This window comes from Danaus plexippus, chromosome 28 (genome assembly GCF_018135715.1).
Source record: "Danaus plexippus chromosome 28, MEX_DaPlex, whole genome shotgun sequence".
In the NCBI taxonomy this organism is placed as follows: domain Eukaryota; kingdom Metazoa; phylum Arthropoda; class Insecta; order Lepidoptera; family Nymphalidae; genus Danaus; species Danaus plexippus.
The window spans coordinates 3,244,349-3,251,079 of NC_083556.1; the positions used below are offsets into that span (position 1 = coordinate 3,244,349).

The 6,731-nt window shown below is 30.3% G+C and overlaps 1 non-coding gene across 1 annotated transcript; it reads right to left on the bottom strand.

Annotated features, from left to right (window-relative positions):
- Nucleotides 1–4,923: 4,923 nt before the first annotated feature.
- On the bottom strand, nt 4,924–4,996 carry Trnaa-agc (transfer RNA alanine (anticodon AGC)). The gene has a single exon. It is a non-coding gene; the product is annotated as a tRNA-Ala (tRNA).
- Nucleotides 4,997–6,731: the final 1,735 nt, after the last annotated feature.

The following is a 6,731-nucleotide window of genomic DNA, read 5'->3' on the forward strand; positions in this document are numbered from 1 at the left end:
CGTAAAATACCAGAATTACATTCCGTCACCCTCTACGGCGTGTAACATGCTATAAGAGGGAAAGGGACAGGGAATATTTGTTATTATCCTCTAGCACATGTATTTCCCTATAAGTGGAAGCGGGACGAATGATCCATTACAACTCGGATCGGAATAGCACTATAGTTATTTTACCGCCATTATATTAATTTCATTTTATTCGGTATCCAGAGATAAGTTTATAAATCGTATTGTGTAGTATTTCAAGTACTATTCAATATTAATTTGTGTGTTTCAATACTATTTTTAATACTACATGTGAAATTTGAACTAACTTTTCATGATTTCACAAACACCTCGGAACAATCTAATGAGACGTAACGGTGAGGCATTCGTTACATTATTATTATAACAAAACCGTTGAAATCCAAAACAAATTCCAAAACAGCGGACAAGAACATCATTTATCGTATATTATTTGCAAAATATTAAATTTAGCTTTGTAATTCAACGCTAAATTTAATTTTTATCACTCAAAACGCGCGTACATGAAAGTCGCTTACCATCAGAAAGAGATATGATTTATTTATAAGCACTAGACGATTTTTTTCTATAAAAGGTGCCATCTCTTGAATATTCATAGTTTTATGAAGAGGTGTTACGTAAGTTATATACTATAATGTATAGAGCTGACTTTGCTCGGGTTATTAAAACACAGATACATGACGGATACTCTCACCGCCGCTGACGATCAACAACTGATACATTGGTCATATATATCTTTGATGTTATATAAAATATATATTTATCTATAGTATATAAAATACATATATTTTAGAGAAAGGCTCGAATAGAGCTCGGCTCGAATAATTACAGTCTTTGTCAACGCATAAAAGATGGTATACATTGTAACATTTTTTCAGTAATGAGATGCTGTCGAGCCTGTAGTGTTGCTCGCAGGACTATCGATATCGATGGTTCTGTATGTCGATAGTTTTGTTATCGATAGTTTTTTATTATGCACTTTCGAATTATATCGATTATTGTGTAATGCAACTTTTTTTTTAAATATAATTTTTAAATTATTTAAAGTCGTTTATAATAAATGTCACAATGTTGACAGTTAACATAAATATGTATAGTTTAGGTATGTCTGTCCATTTTACATTGACTATTACTGAAATTAATAACACTTTTATATATTTTTAATTTAAATTGAAATAATAAATAAATTAATACTTTTAACATATAATACAGATTGTTTGTATGTCTGTACATATATTAATATAGCTTTGTATGTATGTCATAATATATTCCTAAAAGGGTCATTGGTGTGTCGTAATAGTTCAAAAGGTGTGCCGGTAGGATGCTGGATCGATAGATTCGTCTGAGCGGATAGTGATGGGAACGGAGTTATGTCGATAGTTTGATGTCGATGGTGTAGTGAGGGGCCTCTCGAACCTTGATTAAAGGTAACGAAGCAATTTCAGCTGATGGCTAGGTAGTTTTATATTACTCGCTGTTAGTGAGTTAGTTAAGTTCGTTTCTTTAATTAATTTGTGGGTAAGATTGAAAATTATAGAGAGGTGACTTTTGAGGGTAATTGAAATATGCTATATATATATATATATATGTTTGTTTTCTTTTACTTTATTTGGTTCCAATCAAAGAAAATATTTCCCGTGTTTCATTATAACATTTTTAAATCTTTTTGTATATTTTGCTTATTTATTTAACTTCAGAATATTTGACATTAAAAAAAAATTAACTGGAAGATTGTTTGTATCAGAGTAGTCATTCTTGGTCACTTAAATTAATATCACATTATGTATATATAATTTATATAATAAAAATAAAAATCTAGTATATATATAAATGTAACGAACGCTTCCACAGTCTCCCTGTCAAGACTATCGACATTTTCCCATCACTATTCTATATGTATGTATGTGTGTGTGCGTTCGTAATGATTATGGCTCTCTCGCCACAGATTTTTCATCCGACTTACCCATAGACAAAGAACTTCCATCGATGACAATGTGACATAGTGCATTGTTCATCTTTACATTACAATACAGTGCTAGGAATTAAAAATTGTGTACTGACAAACGTATTATATCTTGTATATATATATATATATATATATATATATATATATATATATATGTATTTTGGAATAGTTATCGTCCTTCTCTGTGTCTTAATAGCCCTATATATTTTGAATTTAATCCATTATATGCTCTCCTAATCACAAACAAAATTTTTTTTTTATATTTTTGGTTTATTTGATATAAATTAATGTTTTTATATATAAAATTCATACTGTTTGTCAGATCAACTTCAAGTGACTGTATGATATTTTAATTTCACTGTGATATTAATTAACGTTAATATAATTATTGAAAAGAATTTTTTAATTTTTTTTTTTTTGTTAACCTAATTTTTATTACACTAAATATGCTTAACACATGTTTGCGTTACACTACATACGAAGCGTCTCGCGCTTCTCATTCAATAACTTACGTTAATACTGTAATTTACGATGATCTATAAATCACGAACTGTTAACTCTCCGTATGTAGTGTGAATTCGGGCTAAGATTACAGAATGTTCACAATTCTCTTGATATAAAACAAGATTAAATATAAAATCGAAGGGAAAAATAAAACTAATGAGAAGTCTTCCGGAGCCTAAATGAATGTTTATCATCTTAAATACGCCATCCATTGAGACAAGATAAATACGCACAACAAACGGATTGTCCGCCGGAGGTTTTTTCGTCACATCATCGTACTTTTGTGGCAACACTAAATACACGCTAATGTTGCCACCCGTCGTCTTTAACAATTTATAAAAGATTTCAAAAGAAACATCTACAAGTGCTTATTATATATATATACAAAAATATATGTGTGTCTGTGTGTGTGTATATACATATTTAAAAGAGTTTGTTTGCTCGTGCATTTTTCGATGGATTTTTTGCATGTCACACAGAGGTAGGTATGTGATTTATCACATTGAAAAAATAATTCCACAAATATATGAAAATGCAAAATATGATATTGCTTGTAAATTTTTATCGATTAAATACATTTTTTATAGAATTGCGTACAAAGAAATATGAAGACTTATCTGGGATAAAATTAATATTATTAAATTTTACATATAATAAACATTTTTGACAATAATCACTCTTCTACATACATATAAATGGACTTAGAATCTTAAAAAGAAATCCTCCCGTGAGTTTTTGTGACTTATGTCAAACATAACGTTGGAGTTTACAGATAAAAATTCTCCTTGGTTCCTTGTATTTTATACATTATATTTATCTCATAAACTGACATTAAAATTCTTGGTATCAAAAATGAGTTATAAATTAAATTGAATTCTATATATGAGAGTCATTAAATAATATAACGAAAAAAATATTACTATAAATAGTAAAAAACGTAATATAAACCCCGAAAGCTATGCTAGTGACATTTTAACGTGACGCCATTTTAAGGTTAGTTTGACATTTCTCAAAATGTCGTCCCGCCAACAAAACGTTGTCATAATGCATTGCCATTACTATTATTACCTCGATATTTACACATTCAGCCAATTTGTGATATTCGATCATAAATTCCGTTGGAATTTTCACCCGATATTGTCCTAACTAATATTTTGGGGATGACCATCTAATAAAATATCTTAAATTCCAACCAGACTGCAGACTGCAAGCGAATATTCAAAATCGCAGTAATATTATTAAGACGCTTTAAGGCTGTAAAGTGCAGATATTTCAGCGATCCAGCGATAGATGGCGCTATTCTAAATGCGAGGTAACTATTCCCGCATAGTTGAATGCAAGTTTGAATTTATGCCAAATATGGCCGATAGACATTTCGAGGGGAAAGTTTGAGAAACTTCAGGGTTTGGTGACTGTAGATAAGTTATATTGTCTTAGTTAAGCCGGCTTGCGGTTCACTTTGAAGTCAAAAACGTAAACAGGCCTTGCTTTAATGCTATTAACGTCTCTGGACTCCGCTGTTTTTTGATTCCCTTAATATTTGATGAAAGGATTCTCTGTTCTTATATTTCAATTAAAATTTTAACAACGGTTCATATCAAACATTATGAAATATATTATGACGTTGTAAATTCAAAATAATCTATTCAATTTTAATAGCTGTGCAATAAAATCCGTAGAACCGTATCTATACACCGGATAATGTCTCAAAATTTTCACACAGATAAAAAATATTTTTCCAATTAAAATCCCGCCGCCGCCATTTTGCTTGTCAAATAATGACATCCACACACCTCAAATGTCATATTGCCAGATCTGTGTTCACAGTTAATCTGCCGTGAGAGCATTGAAATATGAACCCCTTTTAAAAATAGATTCCTTACAATATCAAACATTCCTGATTTATTACCTTTTCATACAATTAATGTTATTTATCTACACTTTAGATATAACTTTGTTGTTTTTGACTTTTTTCTGTACATTTCAGATTTACGTTACTTAAACTTATAGTAACAGGACAAAATTAATCTAAAATATATGTTTAATCGTATTATAATAACAAAAAATACTAAGTTCGTGCAATAATGTTAAAAATAAAAAAATATATATTATTTAAATACTTACTACCAGCGACATCTAGTTTCGGTATCTGTAACTAAAGTACTCTTATTTGAAAATATTATCAGCATTTCTAGTCGAACGATTCAGTGCGTCTTGAATACAGACGAAAAGTAAGACCACGGATTTATATATCACTGACGCGTGGTTGGTTTTCATATAAAATGCATCAAAAGGTATTCTAGCCTAGCTGGTCTAACCCTTCAGTTGGAAAATACAACAATTATAAGAAATTATTTTTCTTAAAATGTTTATTAATATAAATACAAAAGTAAAAATAACTTAAATGTATGCAAAACGTAAAAAGTTCTTGGAGGCGCCGGGTATCGATCCCGGTACCTCTCGCATGCTAAGCGAGCGCTCTACCATCTGAGCTACGCCCCCTGTTATGCGAACCCTTAAATAGCACTCCAAATAATAAATATAAAATTTTAAAAAGTACGTAATTTTTTTTCCAATTTTATCAAACAATATCCCAGTGGTAAGCAACCAGACTTCCAATTTATCGTCTGAAACGACTTGTAAAAACCCTAAATATTTTAAAACGAATCGGAAATCCATTGCTAAATACAATTTTAAAAGCTCGACGCCACAGAGAAATCTTTAGAAAAGAGTTTAAAATTTTAGCAATGGCGAAATATCATTGAACGAAATATTGCTAATTGGCGACAACTTTCCGAAAAGTACTTTAAACCCGTTGTAGAACTTTTGTACTTGTTAACGGATTTAATTATCGATTACGATTTTTAAATTGTTTATCGGTTTTTCAAAAAAAAAAAAAAGAGAACACACTAAACAGCCAATTTGATGGTTGAAATCCATACAAATTGAATCAAGAAAGATAGTGCAATTGAAAAATGCATTTCCGTTTTAATGGATTCGCTGGAGAGTTAATTAAAAAATGTCTCGATTCTCAATGATGCCAATTAGCTTGAGTAGTCATTTTCGAGTTCTGCGGGAGAATGTAAAAACCTTCGCATTGTTAGTCATTATGACAGTGTTCTCTGTGTCGACTACATTATTCCCATACTTCAGAATCGAGTGTCTGTTATATCTGAATATGCAACAATAACTATAACATAATTTTATTTTTAATAAATTACGATATAAAAAACGTTTGATCAAAATTACAGCTTAAAAATGTATCAAAAAATGCTGTTAACATCAAACTCAGTTCTTAAGCTAAGCTAAAACCGTTGTACGAAACAATTTTTTAAAATTTTAAACCTATGGGCCCGTTGGCGCGTCAAAGCCAGTAATCCAGCCGCAAACATAATCCGATTAAACTTAATCTCTATAGTTTTACTAAAGGAATTCGGCTTTTTTGTGCTTTATTCGCCATTTTGTAAAGTTCAGATTAAGTATCGGCTGTATAATAGAAACGTATGCCTGTTTGATATTAAATTAATTAAAAATATAACCTCAGCTTCATTCATATCAACGCCATCTATTTGTTACATACTAAACTTAAGTGTATTCCTTTGCAGCCAGTATATATATAGTTACAGACAGATAAAAATTTAAACTACGTACATTTTAAGCTGAATTAAAATTTCTTAAGTCTCGTAATTTTAGAGAGAAATATCATTCGTTCCCAAAAAAAAAAAAAATGCAAAACTATTCATTACATTCGAAATTCAAAATGTTATTTTTAAGTATTCTCAAAGTAAAGCCGTTGAAATCATGAAATGCAGCGAAAATTGTAAAAGTACTCACCGCAAGACCTATCCGGGGGTGAAATTAATTTACATTCCTAAATTAAAATCCGTATTTATGTTACATTAAAAATATTTTTTTCTCATTCCAGATAACACGACAGCTTATTAATACAATTATATTCTATTTATTTATAGGATTAATGTTTAAATACCTTTGGTTTGACGAATAAAATAAAAAAAAAAACATCTCATTCAGCGGTTCGCTAAATGTGTTTAAATGAAAATGTATTATGAACGTTTAACTTAAAATGACAGCACGCAGCTTAGTACCCAGATCTTTAGCTATCAGCTTTATAGCCGGCCATTACTGACCTTAAACAAACCCTTCAAATGTTTGACCGGCCAGATTTCGGGGGTTAAAGTATCCTGTCTTCCGCTTGTTTAAACCTATTTAACGGCTG